Source organism: Siphateles boraxobius, unplaced genomic scaffold, assembly GCF_051911475.1.
Source record: "Siphateles boraxobius isolate OS27281-9 unplaced genomic scaffold, OSU_SipBor_1 30, whole genome shotgun sequence".
Lineage (NCBI taxonomy): Eukaryota > Metazoa > Chordata > Actinopteri > Cypriniformes > Leuciscidae > Siphateles > Siphateles boraxobius.
Window position 1 is genome coordinate 8,414,647 of NW_027508920.1, and position 19,215 is coordinate 8,433,861.

The window sequence follows — 19,215 nt, forward strand, 5'->3', positions numbered from 1 at the left end:
AAATAAAGTGTATTAGCGCAAAAATCTTGCCTGTAAATAGTGTTGCGCGCCTTCTTATTAAATTCAAATGATTAACCTCTCCTCTCTTTTGCTTGGGAACAAATGTGGTCGGAACCAAAGTTTACAGACTGGGTTCCCTTTCAGTCGATAACGTCAGACGTAGTCGACGGTCGACTGAATGGGGATCGCGCTAGAGAGCCTATCATCTTCGATTACTATTGAACAAGTCAATGGAATTTGGCGTGCGTGATTTGCATCACACACTCCCCCCGCGGCGCGGGTATAAATACGGAAGTGGATGCACGCACTAGTTGCCTTTCGCTTCGGAGCCGTTCGTCTTTGATGTCTCTGAAGAGTGCTGTTGTATTCAACGAGCGAGTGTGTCGGTGTTCTTGCGGGAAGACCTCTCCAGTGTTGGTGTTCTACAGTGTGGTGCAGCGGTGATCGCGAGCTTCTCAGCTCTCAACTGCTGTTTTAACAGCATCAAATTTCTATTGTTTGTCTGTGTGTTGACGGTTTGTTAGAGGGCGAGAAGTGAGTGCTTCACTGTTGGTTGAAAGACTATTCAGTGTTTGCCGCGGTCATTCCCTGTGTGCTCCGGCACTGGTGACGGTCCCATTTCCTAAAAGAGCAACACGGGTGTGAGTGCGTCTTTTTCAAGATGCCATTCCTTCGGTGCGTTTCTGGGTGCGGTCTGGCGCTATCCCCCTCTGACGGTCACGAAAGTTGTGTCGCATGTTTGGGCTTACAGCATGCCGAGGCAGCTTTCGTGGATGAGTCATGTTCTCACTGCGGGAATAGGGCCATCTCGGTGTTGAGATCTAGACTCGCCTTCGTCAAAAGTGTTGGTGCAGTCCCCACCTCTGGGCCCCGCCCTTGTTCCTCCTCTGGGTTACCTTCCCAGAGAAAGACTGGGGTGCCGTCCAAGCTGGGTGATCTGAGGATCACAGTGAGGGGTAATCCGCCCGGCCAGGCCCCGTGGATCCCTCACTCCTCTTTCGCACCGCAACCGGTGGAGCTCCCCATTGATCCCGCTGGTCCCTCTGTAATGGACAGGCCAGCCGTGTCATTTGGGGCCCCTCCAGGGGATACCATGTCAATCGCAGCATCGGAGGGGGAGCTGAACTGTTGCCCGAGCCAGATCCAGAAATGTCAGCTATGCTGGCGGTAGGGCTTGTGGTAGGCGGTAGGGCTTGTGTGGAACCCTCCACCGTGTCCCGAGCCGTCTTGGTTGGATGATTGGTATATCGGGGCGGGCCGTACTGGTTCTCAGTCCGCCGCCCCGGTTCCTTTCTTTCCTGATGAGGAGATTCCACTTCTAAAGGCGTAAGCACGCTACCCATTTCTAGGGGGTGCTCGCAGAAGTGATGGTAACTATCACATGTCCCTGTGATAGCCACCTGAACCTCCGCGTTCAGATGTAAGACCGCCCGGAATCTCCGGGGGAAGAACGAGGGTGCCATCGTGCCCCGTCCCTGAAAGAGTTTTCAGGGGAAGCCAGGAAGGCTGTCGATGGGAACCAGATCTAGTTGGGCCAATAAGGGGCAACTATGAAGACCTATTCCTCTCCTGACTTGGCACGTAGGTGCAAGCGACGGGCGCAAAAAGACAGGAGCATTGCTAAACACAACATGTGAAGATCACTGGGCTTCAGGAGCATTTTCTGCTCAGCACTTGAGTGTGATAAGTTCACTGAGCTTCAGGAGCATTCCTGCTCAACACCTGAGTGTGATAAACTCACTGAGCTTCAGGAGCATTTCTGCTCAACACTTGAGCGCGAAGAACTTCACTGAGCAACAGGAGCATTTCTGCTCAGCACTGCGTGTGATGAATTCACTGAGCTACAGGAGCATTTCTGCTCAACACCTGAGTGTGATGAACTCACTGAGCTACAGGAGCATTGCTGCTCAACACTTTAGTGCGATGAACTTCACTGAGTTTCAGGAGCATTTCTGCTCAACATGAAGTGTGATGATTTCACTGACTTGAGCAGGCGCAAGGCGACCATGAGTCGCAGTCGCTTTTAGAAGGCTCACTGGGGTTAAACGCATTTCTGCGGGCCCCTGGGGCAGCTGAGACCCAGTGTTTGTCCAAGGGTAGTCCGCTCGGTTTATACAAACACTGGCAGGAAGACGAAACCGGAGGGGCAACTGAGCGGCCCCGGAATGGTCATGACCCAGCTGGACCCAGGGGATGGAGTCTCCACTTTCCCTGGCTTTAACTGTCGTGAGGCTCGATGGCGGCACGATTGAGTAAAGCGGGAAGAGAGGAACAAAGCATCCTCAAAAGCTTCTGACTCCCAAGGAGGAGGTGACGGGTGAGTTGTGACATGCAAGGGAAGCTTGCGCAACGGTCTAACAACTCGAGGCACGAATGCCCGTGTAGTCGAGGGTCGCCCAGGCCCCCGTTAAAACACGCCCTTTGTACATGGCCCCTCTGTTGAAGATGGTTTGGCAGCAAACCGGGATGAACTATAGTCACACAGGGTGAGCTGCTCTGCCACGGTCACCTCGGGACTCGATCATGAAGCTAGCGCTGAAGCGGTCACAAATGGAGGAAGCCAAAGGCTGCAACTACCATATACCCCAGGAGCCTCTGAAAGTTCTTTCAGTGGGACCCTTTCTCACTTCAACACCAGCTGAACACATTCACATTGGAGAGACGTGTTAGACCGAGTCCATCTCCAAAACTGAAAAAGAGATACTCAGCCCGTGGGCGAGATTACTCTCTTCCAGTTGACCTGAAGACCCAACGGGCTCTGGAGCACTCGAGGGGAAGGACACTGTACTGATACTCCACCCTTACACGCAACACACAGGATGGCCTGCGGTGCGGAAGGTAGAGATCTGAAGCACATGTCTTTCAGGTCGGAGCTGCAGACCAATCTTGGGCCAAGATGGTCACGACCCACCACCTAGTAGCACGAAGAACGAGTTTACAACTGGCCTTCGTACCGGCTGGAGGAGCGGCTATATCAAATCCTTCGCCAGCAGGATAAGATAAGCACGCACAAGTCAGGAGCACTGCTCAACACTTGGTGTGATGAATATCACTGAATTTTCAGGAGCACGTCTGCTCAACACCTAATGTGATGATTATCACTGACTTGAGCGGGGTAGCCGAGCCTGAGGTGGGGCAGCAAAGTAGAGATAGTGGTGTTAGTGTGCAGTGCAACACTTACCTGTCTCCACTAGCGGCAGGGGGACGTGAGAAGGCGGATGACCGGGTCCTCGAACGCCCCAAGCTGCCTGCTGGCGACCAAGGGAAGCTGGGGGATGTAAGGCTATTACAGGGTCACACCCGCCAGACTGGTCCACTTGGGACCCAGGAATAGAAAATTTGCTCTTTTTCTGAATATGTGGGTACCGCTGACCCCGTTTTTATAGGGGCCAGCGGCGGAACAAACACACACATAACAAAAAACTCCAGCCGGCCCTCCAACCAGCCAGAGGGAGTGGATCGGCGACCACTCCACGAGCAACTCCTCCATCCCTGAGAGCCCGTCCAGGTTCAGCGTTTTCTTTTGCGCTGATGCTTACTACCTGGCTTGGCAGCGCCTGGAGCAGGCTGGGCGCCCCTTCCAAAGCCGGCTCCACGCCGGAACCTGGGTGAAGGCTGCTGCGGTGGTCCAGCGGGAGCTGAGGCGGCTGCGGGCGGACACTCTCGGCGACGAACAGGCGGAGGATCTGACCTTGGCGGGCGGGTGAAGGCAGCAGCGTCCCTCCGAGGCAGGATGTGCCGGATGGCCTCCGTCTGTTTCTGGGCTGTAGAGAACTGTTGGGCAAAGTTCTCCACAGCGTCGCCGAATAACCCAACTTGGGAAATGGGAGAATACAGGAACCGAACCTTGTCCGCTTCTCTCATATCGGCCAGGTTGGGCATAATTGCATCGCAACAGCCCGCTCCACTGGAGGGATAGCCTCGTAACCCTTCACCGCTCCCCCATCAAGGGTAGTGAGGGGGGAGGAGCCACTCAGGTGGTTTCTGGCAGAGAAAGGTGCCATCCATGCCCTCGTAAGCTCCTCATGCTCCTCATGCACTCCTAGTCGTTGAGTCTTCTCTCCAGAGGAGATCCTGAAAGCTTTCGTTCACTTCAGTGCTCTCTTTCCTGCAAAATGGGTTGGAGTATGCTGTTTTCCTTCACCCTCAAAATGATGTTGCCTCGGTGTTCAAACGACGGTCATCGTGTTGCAGAAGTGTGCAGAAGCACGTTCTGATCGTCAGGTTCCTGAGGAGCAAGGTCTTGTAAATCCTTGCGTCCCTCTTTATCCTCTTGGGCCTTGTCCCTGGTGCGACTGCACTGCAGAGACCGCCCCTGAGCCACTGCAGGCAGTGAGTTAAAAATTCTGTTATATCAGTTCACCTGCTCGCGTGGTCTCTACTAGAGGGTAGGGACTTGCTCGCTTTCGGTCAACGTTTGTGCCTGGAGTCTGGGCCGGCTAACTCTCACAAGCTGAGACCCCGGCTCCGATTGTGCCCAAGGTTCCTACCTCTCCCGTAATAGGAGCAGGTGGTGAGCCTGCAAGTGCTGCCCTGGAGGAGGCAGATCCAGCCCTGGCTTCTCTGTCCGTTCGCTTGGACGTGTACAGAATGCAAGCCATAGACCTCAGACCAGGTCTACAAATATCTGTTGGAATTCAGCAGAGAGGGAAGGCTTTTTCCATGCAAAGTCGCACTAGTGCTTGCCTTCATTTCGGTAAAAATCCGAGATACAACATGTCCACTTAGGTGTTGAGCTCCTCTATGATGAGTGTAAAGTGCTCCGCCTGGGCGTTGACGATATGCTTTGCTAAAACAGATTCTAGAGTTGGGGGCTGGACGACACCTAGTTGAACCGCTGCTTCCCGTGGGCTCCCTTCTCATGAAGCCAGTTTCACCGTGAGCCCGGTTTAAGTGTCGGCTTGCTGCGCCTTTCCACTCCTATGGACTGGATACGTGCGCCTTTCTACTCCAGTTGAGTTCCCTTAACCTGTTAACCGTTTCCAGAGCGTCGGCGCACTGAAGCGGTTTTTTTTTATTTAGTTAAAATTTACTATCAGATTTAATGTTATACCTTGACAAACTATACATCATTAAAAAGATATAATACTCAAGATTCAGTATTTGACCACTATTGTATTCTGAGAAACTTATAGTGACAGTTATGTCTTAATTTGTGTCAGGAGTTATGAAATGGAAAAATGAGTCGATACCTTTAATATGAATTATGAGCGTCAGCTGGTCGATTCATAAAAAACACTCCGTGCTGTCGTCATGACAGCGATTCGCAAAACATCGTCCCTCAGGGCTTTAGCTCAAAAATGTGCAGACTTGGAGAAATATTGATATATTCTCATAGATTCACATCATATTTCTATAGACAGGAATAATATTTGTTGAATTTATACCCAAATGCGTCGATGTAATCATTATGATCGCTTCTTACTGAGATGTGCTGTGTTTTCAATTCATACCAATAGCCTGAGGGCGCTATATGCACAATAACAGTCCATATATGGACCACGAAGAAGACCCATAGTCATGTGACATTCCAGGACGTCACTGATACAGAAAGTAGCTGACAGAGATCGCTGTAACATGCAGATAAAGATGTTTTGAAGACAATAAACATGATTGCAATGATATTTGAGTTACCTGTGTTCTTCAAGCCATACCAGGTATTTCATAATAATAGATTATATTTATAATGCAATGCTAATCGATATAGATTTCATCATCGTGCAGAACACTATAAATAATAAATTTTCTGTCGGATTTTTTTTTTATCTGAAGCCAAATTAGATCACAGAAGATTATTTAAAACACTCGACTTGCGTTATAAAGTAAGTTTGGAGCACAAACATGGTTTCAATCTCATAAATGGTCGTGTATTGATGGTGTGCTAAGCTAACATGCTAGCTAGCCCAGGTGCACCTGCCACCAGCAGTTATTGTTTTATGATTTTTTCTAAATAGGAATGCTTACTGAAATGTTTCAGTGCATTTGATACCAGTTTCAAATATTTAGTGAGAACTTTGATAAAAGAAATTAGGGTTTGAAACCCTATGAATAGCCTGTGAATAGCCAGTCGTTAGTAGCTATAATGCAGACAAAAGAAATGCATATTTAGAGCCATAACCAGTCTGGAGAGGTGTAAATGTGTGCAGGGAGAGACTGACTCTGAATGGGGCTGGTTTGCACCACAAAATAATAGAGACAATAGACTGATTAGATGACTCAGAAGATAACTAAACATCAGTTTGCATTTTAGAGTCTAATCAAAATAAAGTAATTTGACATGATCTTGAAAAACATTTAACTAAATACAGAGTTTTAGACTTATCATTTTCAGATTTTAAATATAAAATGGTCACACATATGGCTTTAGCTGCAGTGCATTTCTAGATTGCTCCAGGGCCAACTTCAATTTTATTTTTATGAAGATGTTTCATGAAAGTAAATTTCTAATAACTTTACAAAACTTTGAAGCTATTTAAACATTTTTTTTTTCATTATGACAATAATTATTTCTACATTTACAATAAACTACTAGGTGTCAGCTTTCAAATGAGATCATACTTGTGCTTTTAGTGCAAAGGGTTCATGAACTGTATCTGTTTAAGTTTGGGTATGCCATTTCTGGGGATTTTTCAAAAGTGGCCTTGAAGGTTAACAGGTTAAAATTGAACCCTGTTGAGTTCCTCCACACCCCTCCGACGTCGGACGTGCGGAACGTCTGGTGTTAGGCCTACCACTCGTAAGCAGTGTGGAACCTGTGTTAGGCTGGGTCCATATGTTGCGGTCCCTACGGCGACCCCATATGTGTATTCTTCAACGATAAGGCTCGCTGCGGTGAGCCCGTGTCTTCCCTCGGCAGAGTCTCTCTGCCGTAACTGTCCGGTGTGTCTCCCCCCGTCTTAGGCTGGAGCCACCCCAGTGACATTCCATATGTTACACTGCCCGGTTTCCGCCCAGTTCATATGTGTATTTTCCACGTTACATCCCTCTGGGTTGGATATGGCCTCCGCAGCGTCCCTTCCTTCCAATGTACGGGGAACGCTTTCCCAGTGGTCCTGTAGGAACAGCAGCGACTTCCCTGGCCTAAGCCCTGTCCTTCCCCACCTTAAATTTGCGGGGACATCAGGAGGCTTTGGTTTAGGCACTGGAAGGTGGCAGCGTTAGTGGCGTTTTCAAAGGTTATCCCCATTCAGTCGACCATCGACTAAGTCTGACGTTATCGACTGAAAGGGAACGTCCTGGTTGCGTATGCAACCCACCGTTCCCTGAAGGAGGGAACGGAGGACGTAGTCCCCTTGCCATTACCGCTGGACCACCGCTGACCCAGGGTAACTCTCGGCTCCTCAGCGAAAAGCAACTAGTGCGTGCATTAACTTCCGTATTTATACCCGCGCCGCGGGGGCGGAGTGTGTGATGCAAATCATGCACGCCAAATTCCATTGGCTCGTTCAATAGTAATCGAAGATGATAGGCTCTCTAGCGCGATCCCCATTCAGTCGACCGTCGACTACGTCCTCCGTTCCCTCCTTCAGGGAATGGTGGGTTGCATACGCAACCAGGACGTTCTCTGGAATCTTCTAAACGGAGCACTTCTACATTCCGATTCTTTTTTTATTTTTTTTTTATTGAACAAATATAACCAAAAATACATAGTTATATCTCAAAACATAATTAAAAAACAACAACATACTTATAAACAGTAAGCAAAAAAGATAGTAAAAGCAAGTAAAATAAACAGACAAAACTTTAAACAAAATAAATAATAAATAAAAATAAAAAATGGATCCAAATTATGTTTAAAACATAATTTAAAATAAATTAAAGAGAGTGATAAATGCTTTGAGTCCCTTTTGTTTTCATAATACAAAAGCATGAATACTATTTATGTGCACAATGTAACAGACTTTAAAGCTTTGACATTGTTGGAGAAGAGAGAGAGAGAAATTCAAGAGAGAGAGAGAGAAATTCAAGAGAGAGAGAGAAATGCCTTGAGTCCCTTTTTGTTTTCATTTAAAAAAGCATACATATTATTTTTTGTACACAATGTAACAGACTTTAAAGCTTTGGCATTGTTAGAAGAAGAGATAGTACCCAAATAACATTTCAGATCTTTGCAAAAAATAATAAAAAGAGGTTTGACAGCCAAAAATTTACACTTGTGTACAAAAAACTTGGCTAGAAAAATAAATTCTTTATAAGAAAATACTTGTCCTTCAGATTCTTGTCAGAATTATAAAATCCAAATAATACATCCTTAAATACCAAAGAAAAATTTGGTATTTAAAACCCACTGAGTTTGTTGCAGCGTTGATCCCAAAACTACTGGGCGAGACTCACTTTCAGGTACCGCTGATCATTGACCGAGCTCACCGGGCTCTCAAGCCAAGGCCGTCAGATGGGGAGAGGCCCCGCATCATCATTGCACGAGTGCATTTCTTTCTAGAAAAGGAATTAATCTTTCAAGAAAAGGAATTAATCCTTCGACTTCGCCGAGATCGCACCCTGGAGTATAACGGACACAAGGTATATATCTTTCCAGACTTTACTGCAGAAGTGATGGAACAGCGAAGAGATTTGGTGATGTGATGCGTGAGAGTAGAGAGTTAAAAGTTGCACACAGTCTCCGATTTCATGCGCGCTTTCGTGTTCAGCACAACAGACAGTCACTGACCTTGACTGACCCTGCAGAGGCTCCGAAATTTGTGGAGACCAGGCTGAGGAAGGATTAGATAAATATGCCCAACACTGGTATCTGTTACGATGGTGGTGAGGTTGAAGCAAGGAGGAAGCAGAGATGAGGCAGGGTCCAAATGCAGCATACACTCTTTATTAAATAAACTCAAAACTAGTCGAAGACTCGGGCTAGGAACAAGACTCTAGAACAAAACAACAAACCTCAAACTAACTGCATAACTGATCAACACTACAACATCAAGAACTCACCAAAACTGAACAAGACACAGGGCTTAAATACATACTGGACTAACAACGAGACAAGGGACACCTGTGAACATTTAAACAATCAACCAATGACACAACAGACAGGGGAACACAAGGCAAGATCACATGACTAGAACAGGGGATCACATGACAGACAAGAACAAGGAACAAAACCCAAACCGTGACATAGCCCCCCCTCTATTGGCGACTCCCGACGCCCATCAAAACCAAAAACACAAGTTCAGGAGGGTGGTGAGTGGAGGCGGTCTTGGGGGAGGGACGGAGCATGGGTGGACCTGGCTCGTGAGCGACCAGGGCGGAGCAGGATGCGCAGGCAGCGGCCAGGGTGGTGAAGACCCCTCGGGCGGCCACGGCGGTGAAGAACCCTCGGGTGGCCACGGCGGTGAAGACCCCTCGGGCGGCCACGGCGGAGAGGACCCTTCGGGCGGCCACGGCGGAGAAGACCCTTCGGGCGGCCACGGCGGAGAGGACCCTTCGGCCGGCCATGGCGGTGCGGCCTTCATAGTCCCATCCAGGGCCCTACTGCCCCCCCCAAAATAAATTTCTTAGGGGCAGCCATAGGGTCATCAGCAGGAACAGACACCGGCGCAGGATCAACGGGCTCTGGCGCAGGATCAGCGGGCTCTGGCGCAGGATCAGCGGGCTCTGGCGCAGGATCGGACGGGACCAGCGCAGGATCGGATGGGACCAGTACCCAATACCCAAACCGTGACAGTATCACTCTTAAAATATAATTTATTTATTTTTGTCTTATAAAAAAAGGTGATGATGATGTAAAAAAATAGCATATTTTTATTATCTTTTTGTACTGCCTGCAGATATGCTATTTTTGTTATGTTTATGTTTTATTAAGTGTTTACAAAACGCATATATATATATACACAGCGCTACCGTTAATTGTTCTAGAACCCGAAATGTTTATTACTTGGATGTGGAGTTGAGTGGGATCGAAGTGACTGGAGCTGAATCCCCTTACTACTTACATGCGAGTGGTGTTCTCGGGTCGGAAAGGGGACAAAGTGCTTCAATTCGGGGAAGCCAGATGTGGGAGGAGGGGGGTTGACTTTGTTCTAAGTCTGAATGTTGATGGGTGTTGTTGTTGTTGTTTTTTTTTTGTTTTGTTTTTTTTGTCGTTGTCGTCTGCTTCATTTCAATATCCCAATCTTTAACTGTTATGGTGGTTGATGACTAATATGAATGGGGAAGCTATTACATTGGATTCTTGGAATGTTAGGGGCCTTGGCCATATAATTAAAAGAAGTAAAGTGTTTGCACATTTGAAATCACTTAAGGCTGACATAATATTTCTCCAGGAAACTCACCTTAAAGGGGACCTATTATGCAAAATTCACTTTTGCATGGTGTTTGGACATATATGTGTGTTGGCAATATCTGTAAACAACCACCCTACAGTGATAAAAATCCACCCACTTTTTTTTTTAATCCTCATAAATCCTAATCACTGTCTTCAAACGACCTGTTTTCAGAATGTGGCTTTAGTGACATCACAAAAGCCACAGGCCCCGCCCACGAGTGTTGACAGACACGCCCGCTTTAACGTACACCCACCCTGATCGAGTTAACTGCGAGCTGTACACACGCGCCATTACTGCACTCACGAGAATGTCTCCCAAGCGTCCTCGGTGTTCTGTAGCTAATGGTATTGAAACTAACGTTAGTTCTATCCATTTACTCCCGAAATCTGAGCCACTGAAGACGCGGTGGATTGATTTTGTTTTTGAAGGAAATGCTACATCAAATCTACCCAATTTTCGTGTATGTCTGCTCTAATCATTTTACACCATATCAGTTTTTTAACGAGGCTCTGTATAAAGCAGGTTTTGTAAAGAAGTTGCTCCTGAAGGATGTAGCAGTGCCAACACTTCGTGATCCAGCTAACGTTACACGTCCAGAAGAAGTAAGTATTATGTGATTGTTTTACAAATCGCCTTTGTATTTGTCAAGCTCATAGTAACATGTTAGACTTATAAAGTTTGTGATAGTTAGCATGTGATAACACGATAAGTCCAGCTATTAAGTTATGTTTCTATCGCGCTGATAGTCAAATCTTTATTTGTAAAGGACAGCACATCAGAAGCAGAAAAGAGAAGCCAAACAAGAGATATTGCTTGCCAGACAGACGCAAAACCGCTGACCAAGTCTGTTGGTACTCAGTTATGTTCATGTTCGCTACAGGAGTTCGGGTACAGTATGTTTATCATATAATACATGACAATGTTTATACAGTGGACCTAGAACTAGTCTTACCATACGGAAATGTATTATATGACAATATGTCACTATATCGCTAGTGACGTCATCAAATATGCTAAATATAAGACAATATATTGCTATCACATATACATCTCTTTATATATATGTTGATATAGGTTTGTAACATATATAACTTTGCCATATTAAATTAGTATATATTTGTACATAATTTAAAATGTATATATATATATATATATATATATATATATGTATATATATATATATATTTCATATCAGATAACAGTAACATACATATACTTTGTATTTTACAGGTGTCCAGACAGATACTTTTTCGGACATTGACAGTATATTGTCACCAGCAGCTGGTTTAATATTTAGGTCCTCTACACCTATAAAGGGTTCATCAAAGAGACCTTGTGTGCAACTGAAGGAAGAGGATGACGAAGAAACCCTAATGGACACATCATCTGTAGTAGCTCCAGAAGAGCAAGATTATACATTTGATCCAGCAGAGATGGACGCAACTTTAACGGAAACAGAAGCAGAGATGTCGTAAGTTTCAAAACTGTGCATGTGTTTTAGAACAGGGGTGTCACACTGAGTTCCTTGTTGGCCACAGCACTACAGAGTTTACCTCTAATTATTAGTAAACACACCTGAGGCTGCTAATCAACTCTAAGGCTCATTAAAAAAGTTCAGGTGTACCTTTTGACACTTTTGAAACTGAGTTTAACACCACTGGTTCTGTATTTTAGTATTTTAATTAATCTTTTTTTTCTGTCTTAGTGCTCAAGCATCTTGTTCCATTCATAAAGTCAGAAAATACATAATGTACGAAAATTGCATCATGGAGCTGTTTGAGGTGTGCCCAGTTTGCAAGCGGAGCTGTTTTGTGCGTTCTCAAAGAATCGGAACTTTTTTACGAGTTGAACAACTCTGCAAAAAGTGTCAATATTCACGCAAATGGAACAGCCAGCCGGTTCTAGGCAGTACTCCAGCTGGGAACCTCCATGTTTCTGCTGCAGTAGGGGGGGCTTCATTCTACAAATTTGATAAGGTAAATGAAAATCCATTAACAAGTTTTTATTGACAATTTAACATGTTTAAATTTATTGTTTAAAATTAATAATGTGGTGCTTAATCTGGGCCACTATTTGTTTCAAAAGATATGCTCTACTATGAATCTGCAGCTTTTCAAGTACGACACCTTTCGGCAACATTCTCGATTGTACGTTGAGCCAGCTATAGTGCACAAGTGGATGCATTGGCAAAATGAGACGCTAGATCGCCTGAGTGAAAGAGAAAAGGTCATCGTTGGAGGGAACATGAGGGCTGACTCACCAGGTACATGCATGTAAATAAGAAAGGTACATCAATGCTTGGGTACTTTCCAAGTAATGAAGCATAACATGTATAGTAGTTATAGGTAGTATCTAATTGAACTGAATTCAATGCACTAGTGGTAATAATGCTTTGTGTAATATTACTTTCAAAAGGCCACTCAGCAAAGTTTGGATCCTACACATTGATGGACCTTCAGACCAACACGGTTGTGGACATACAGCTGGTTCAGGTTGGAGAGAAGAAATATTAGTTTGTAAAAAAAAAAAAAAAACACATTTTGAAAAGTTAATAACTTCTGGTATGTCTAAGATGATTGTTTAGTTCCCTACTTGTCTATTTCAGAGTAACGAAGTGGGAGGAAGCTACCATGGAAAAAAAAAAAGGATTGCAGAGGAGCCTTGCCCTGTTGGAAGCTCGTGGTGTTACTCTGGACTGTATTGTAACTGACCGCCATCCACAAATACAAAAGTTCCTCAGAGAAAGTAACATCAACCAGTTTTATGATGTGTCGAAAAAGTCGAAAAAGGTATTATTCATTATAAATCTTAAAAATTCAATAACAATTTTGAAGTGGTTATATTATAAAAAGTAAGAAATTGTGACAGTTTATATAGAGATATTACACAATTTTTTAGTACTGCAAACTATGAACATCACTGTAATTTATCTCAGCGGTAAAATGTTTGTCTATATTTTTATTTAAAGGGATTGCGAGGCAACTTGAAAACATTAGCAAGTTGAAAGATTGTTCACAATTGCGTAAATGGCAGAGAAGCATAAAACAACACATTTACCTGACTGCATCGTCGTCAACCACTGGACAAGAAAGAGTGGCGAAATGGAAGTCAATTCTGAACCATGTCAGAAACATACATACCCACACACGAGGATCCAAACTTTCCCGCTTGCCTGCATCCTCTAAAGAGAAGCAAAGACAGAAACAAGTGGCTTGTTGCCGGTAAGATACTATCAAAACTTATTATTTTTATGCAACTCAACATTTCAAAAAGGGACAGTCACTTGAAGTGTAAATAACCTAAAATTACAAATTATTAATTGTAATTAATGTAATTCTTGTATCATATTTCATAGGAACTGAGCCATTCTACAAGCTGCAGAAAATGATGACAAACACGCGAATTTTGAAGGACGTCACCAAACTAAGTCCGCATCACCAGACTTCATCTTTGGAGTCATTTCATAGTGTCATTCTTCGGTTTGCCCCCAAAAATGTGGTGTTCCCATTTCTTGAAATGTTGTGCAGGTAAATTAACTGCTGTTAAACTAAATTTACATCACTATAGCCGATTTTCCTGAATTGTGTCTGTGCACTTGCAGACTATACCTGGCTGCATTTCATTACAACGAAAATGCTGGTCGTGCACAAGCAACATCAACAGGACATCCACTATTCAAAGTGAACTTTCCAAAGGCTAGGAAAGGACAATGCACCATCAAACAAGTGAAAACACCACAGACATTCACACAGACGTTTCACACAGACGTTTTCGTAGTAGGAAAGTGATGGATTTGTTATTGCTGTCATGCCGTCCTAGAAGCTCCTCAGTCGTCTAAAAAGTGGGGCGGGTTCAGCAGCTAATTGGCATTTAAAGCCATACACACTAAAACGGTGCGTTTTTGCAGAACCCTTAAATTGTCATTTTTAAAATGCTATAAAAAATTATCTGTGGGGTATTTTGAGCTAAGACTTCACATACACACTCTGGGGACATCAGAGACTTATTTTAAATATAGTGAAAAGGGGCATAATAGGTCCCCTTTAATGTAAATCATCAAGACAGACTCATGACCAACTGGATATCTCAGGTTTACCAGGCCCCATTCAATGCCAAAGCTAGAGGTGTAGCCATTATTTTCCGAAAAGAATGTTCATTTTTTATTTTCATCCATGGTTGCTGATCCTCATGGTAGATATATAATGGTATCTGGACATATCAATTCTCTTCCCATAACTTTGCTAAATATTTATGGCCCCAATTTTGATGACTCAGAATTTTTTCGCATAATCTTTAATGTAATTCCAGGTGCTTATTCTTCAAACATAATAGTAGGTGGTGATTTCAACTGTTACTTAGATCCTTATATGGATAGACTTTCCTCAAAGCCACCACCTACAATTACCTCCATACAAACTCTTCAAAACTTAATTACATCTAGAAATATGGTTGATATTTGGAGTTTACAACATCCGACAGATAGAGATTATTCATTTTATTCTAATGTCCACAAATCGTACACTAGAATTGATTACTTTTTGGTAACGTCTGAATTGGTTTCTAGTATTAGCAACACTAAATATCATAATATATTAATATCTGATCATAGCCCAGTCACATTTCAACTAGATAGTGTTTTGCCAAAGAAAAACTACTGTTGGCGTTTCAACCCAATGTTAATCAAAGATTCAACTTTTATATCTTATTTAGCTGGAAAAATAGATGAGTTCCCTTTCGTTGTCACTCCGAGTTACGTCGGATGACGACGAATGGGGTTTCGCTTAGAAAGCCTATCAACTTCGAGTATTACAAAACGAGCCAATGGCAAAGAAATGCCATGGGTCTGCGGAATTTGCATGACGTAACTCCGCCCCACCTCGTGGGTATAAAAGGAGGACGCCAGCAACAGGCAGATATGTTTTCGCTTCGGAGCCAAGTGTAATTCTTCACTCCTTAAGCTATCTCTGATTGTCAGCTTCTTACGAGACGAGCAACTCTCCAGTGTTGGTGTGACGGCGATCTCCCGGCGAGTGCAAACTTCCTGCTTATCTGAGCGTGGTTTGCCAGCGAGTGTGTTCTCCGCGGGCGCTTCAGCACTGAGTTTCTCTCACAAAAAGAGCTTGCACGCGGCACGTCTTTTTAAAGATGCCTCGCCCGTGCACTTCTGGTTGCGGTCGACTGGTGTCTGACTCTGATGGGCACGAGCGCTGCTTGGTGTGTTTGGGCTTTGATCACGCTAAAGCAGCGCTCGTGGATGAGTCATGTTCTTTCTGTGGGAACATGACCATCGCAACACTTAGATCGAGACTCAAGGATCTCGCAAGAGTGAGAGTCCCCTCATCCACACCCCGATCTAGCGCCTCCTCGAGAGGCTCTACTTCGGCTGGTGGCCAGGGTGATCTGAGGGTGACTGTGTGGAACAAAGCGCCGACTATGTGTCCGTGCCCCGCAGCACCTTCTCCAGTGTTGCAACCCGCGAGTGTTCAGGGGATCATCGCGGGACCGTCCTTTGAGGTCCCGCGGGTGTCCTTTGGCGCTCCAGAGGAAGATGCGATGTCGATCGCAGCATCACTAGGCGGGTCTGATTCGTCTGGAAGTGACGACTCGTCACAGCTGCCACCCTCGGGTGTGAATACGGCTGTGGCTCAGTCTGATCCAGAGATGACGGCCATGCTTTCCCGGGCGGCCAAGAGCATTGGTTTGGAGTGGAACCCTCCACCCTGTCCTGAGCGCTCGCGGCTGGACGATTGGTTTTTGGGTGCAGCTGCGGCTTCCCGTCCTCAGCCTGCCCCAATACCTTTCTTCCCGGATGTGCATGATGAAATCTCGAAGTCCTGGAAGACTCCCATGTCTTCCCGCGACCGCTCGTTGATTTCATCCGCCTTTCCTCCCCTCGATGGGGCAGCTGCCCGTGGGTACACTGGGCTCCCCCCGGTTGAGCGTTCTGTTGCGATGCAGTTGTGTCCTCAGAGTGCCTCTTCTCGCGGCGAGCCTAAGCACCCATCCAAGGCCTGTAGGTTCTCGTCTACCCTAGTGGCGAAGTCCTACAGAGCGGCGGGACAGGCGGCTGCCTCTTTGCATGCCATGGCCACTCTGCAGGTCTATCAGGCGCAGATGCTAAGGGACATGCACGAGGGTAGGACGGACCCAGGGCTCTTCGATGAGCTGCGCGCCGCCACCGACCTCGCCCTCCGGGCGACGAAGGTGACCGCACGCTCCCTGGGTCTGGTGATGTCCACAGCTGTGGTCCAGGAGAGACACTTGTGGCTGAACCTGGCTGACATGCGGGACGCTGAGCGCTCTCGCCTGCTCGACTCCCCCATGTCCCAGGCCGGCCTATTCGGCGATGCGGTGGAGGATTTCGCCCAACAGTTCTCCACTGCCCAGAAACAGACTGAGGCCATTAGGCACATTCTGCCCCGACGGCCCGCTGCTGCCTCCACCCAGCCGACCGGGCAGATCCCTCAGTCTGTTCGCCGCCGAGGGCGCCCTCCTGCGGCTCCCGCCCCTCCCGCCCGGCCAAAGCAGCAGCCTCCACCCAGGCCCGGTCGCGGAGGAAGCCGTAAGAAGGCGCCCCAGCCCTCTCCAGCCCCGCCCCCCGCTAAACGCCGGGCCAAGCGGCGCTCCTGAGACGGGCTGCTCAGGGATGCTGAAAATTACTTCTCAGGAGATGGTAGCAGGACCACTCCTTCCCCCGGTGGAGGGCCGGGGGAGAATCTTTTGTTCTCCACTCCCCGCTGCTCACCCACGGGTGGGCAGCACCCTAATGTGGTTAAAGAAAGAAGTAACATTTCCATCCCTGAGCACACAGAGTTCTCGGACGACACGGTGCGCCGCCTCCGAGCCGTGCACCCCTCGTCCCCCTCTGTCCCAGAGCCGGCTGGCAGTGCGCGCCGTCCCCGGACCGTGCCGCTCCCTTCCGCCTCTGTCGCCAGCCCCCTGGCAGAGCAGACCCCCGTGGAACGTTCTTCCTTCCCTGGTCTCCTCTGTCAGGGCGCGGTTAATGACTGTGCCCCCTCACCTGGCCGCTATGCCGTCCACGTCCGGGCCAGTCATTCCGCCCTGCTGCACCATCGGTGGGAAGTCTGTGGTCCGTATGACCCCGCTGGTACAGTTTTTGGGAGCCTGGCTAGAGCTCCCCCTCCTGTCCCGCTGGGTCGCACGGACGATCAGGCTCGGCTACGCGATTCAGTTCGCGCGGTCTCCTCCCCGCTTCAGGGGAGTCCGCTCCACTTTGGTCGGTGGCAACGCCCCTATCATGAGAGCAGAGATCGCCACCCTGCTGGCGAAGGGTGCGATCGAGACCGTCCCTCCGGCCGAGATGAGGACCGGCTTCTACAGCCCGTACTTCATTGTCCCCAAGAAAACCGGTGGGTTACGACCAATCCTGGACCTGCGTGTGCTGAACCGTTCCCTTCACAGGCTGCCGTTCAAGATGCTCACTGCCAAACACATTCTCGGATGTGTGCGGCCCCAGGATTGGTTTGCAGCAATCGACCTGAAGGACGCCTACTTTCATGTCTCCATTCTCCCTCGACACAGACCGTTCCTTCGGTTTGCCTTCGAGGGGCAGGCATACCAGTACGCGGTTCTCCCTTTCGGGCTAGCCTTGTCTCCTCGCGTCTTCACGAAGGTCGTCGAGGCAGCCCTTGTTCCCCTTCGGGAACACGGGGTTCGTATCCTGAACTACATCGACGACTGGCTGATCCTAGCTCACTCTCGAGACCAGGTATGCGAACACAGGGACCTAGTGCTCCGGCACCTAGCTCGTCTGGGCCTTCGGGTCAACTGGGAAAAGAGCAAACTTTGCCCCGTGCAGAGGATCTCTTTTCTCGGTATGGACATCGACTCGGTCGCCATGTCCGCGCAGCTTACGAGCGAGCGCGCGCAGTCACTGCTGACTTGCCTGAGACAGTTCAAGGGCAAGAGTGCGGTTCCACTGAAACTCTTTCAGAGGCTCCTGGGGCATATGGCATCTGCAGCCGTGGCAACACCGCTCGGATTGCTTCATATGAGACCGCTTCAGCTTTGGCTTCGCGACCGAGTCCCGAGGTGGGCATGGCAACACGGCACCTTCCGAGTAACTGTTACTCCGTCCTGCCGTCAGACCTTCACCCCGTGGTCGGACCTCAGTTTTCTACGGGCCGGAGTGCCCCTGGAACGAGCTTCGCGGCATGTTGTTGTAACGACAGATGCCTCCTCCACGGGCTGGGGTGCCATGTGCAATGGACGTGCTGCCGCGGGCTCCTGGACAGGACCCCGCCGCCTCTGGCACATCAATTGCCTCGAGTTGCTGGCCGTACGTCTTGCTCTGCGCCGCTTCCGGGCCGTGCTCAAGAACCAACACGTACTAGTCCGCTCAGACAATACCGCCACTGTAGCGTACATCAACCATCAAGGTGGTCTACGCTCCCGCCGTATGTCGCAACTCGCCCGCCACCTCCTCATATGGAGTCAGAAGCATCTGAGGTCGCTTCATGCCATTTACATCCCCGGAGCCCTGAACTGTGCAGCCGACGAGCTCTCACGGCTTCAGCCCCTCCCGGGAGATTGGCGACTCCATCCCCAGTCGGTTCAGCTGATTTGGGACCAGTTCGGGGACGCACAGATAGATCTGTTTGCCTCTCACGACTCGACCCATTGCGCCCTGTACTATTCCCTGACCGAGGGCACGCTCGGCACGGATGCACTGGCGCACAGCTGGCCGCGGGGCCGCAAATATGCGTTTCCCCCAGTGAGCCTTCTTGCGCAGACCCTGCGCAAGGTCAGGGAGGACGAGGAGCAGGTCATTCTGGTCGCGCCATACTGGCCCGCCCGGACCTGGTTCTCCGAACTAGTACTCCTCGCGACAGCACCTCCCTGGCCGATTCCCCTGAGGAAGGACCTCCTTTCTCAGGGACGGGGCACCCTATGGCACCCTCGTCCCGATCTTTGGAACCTC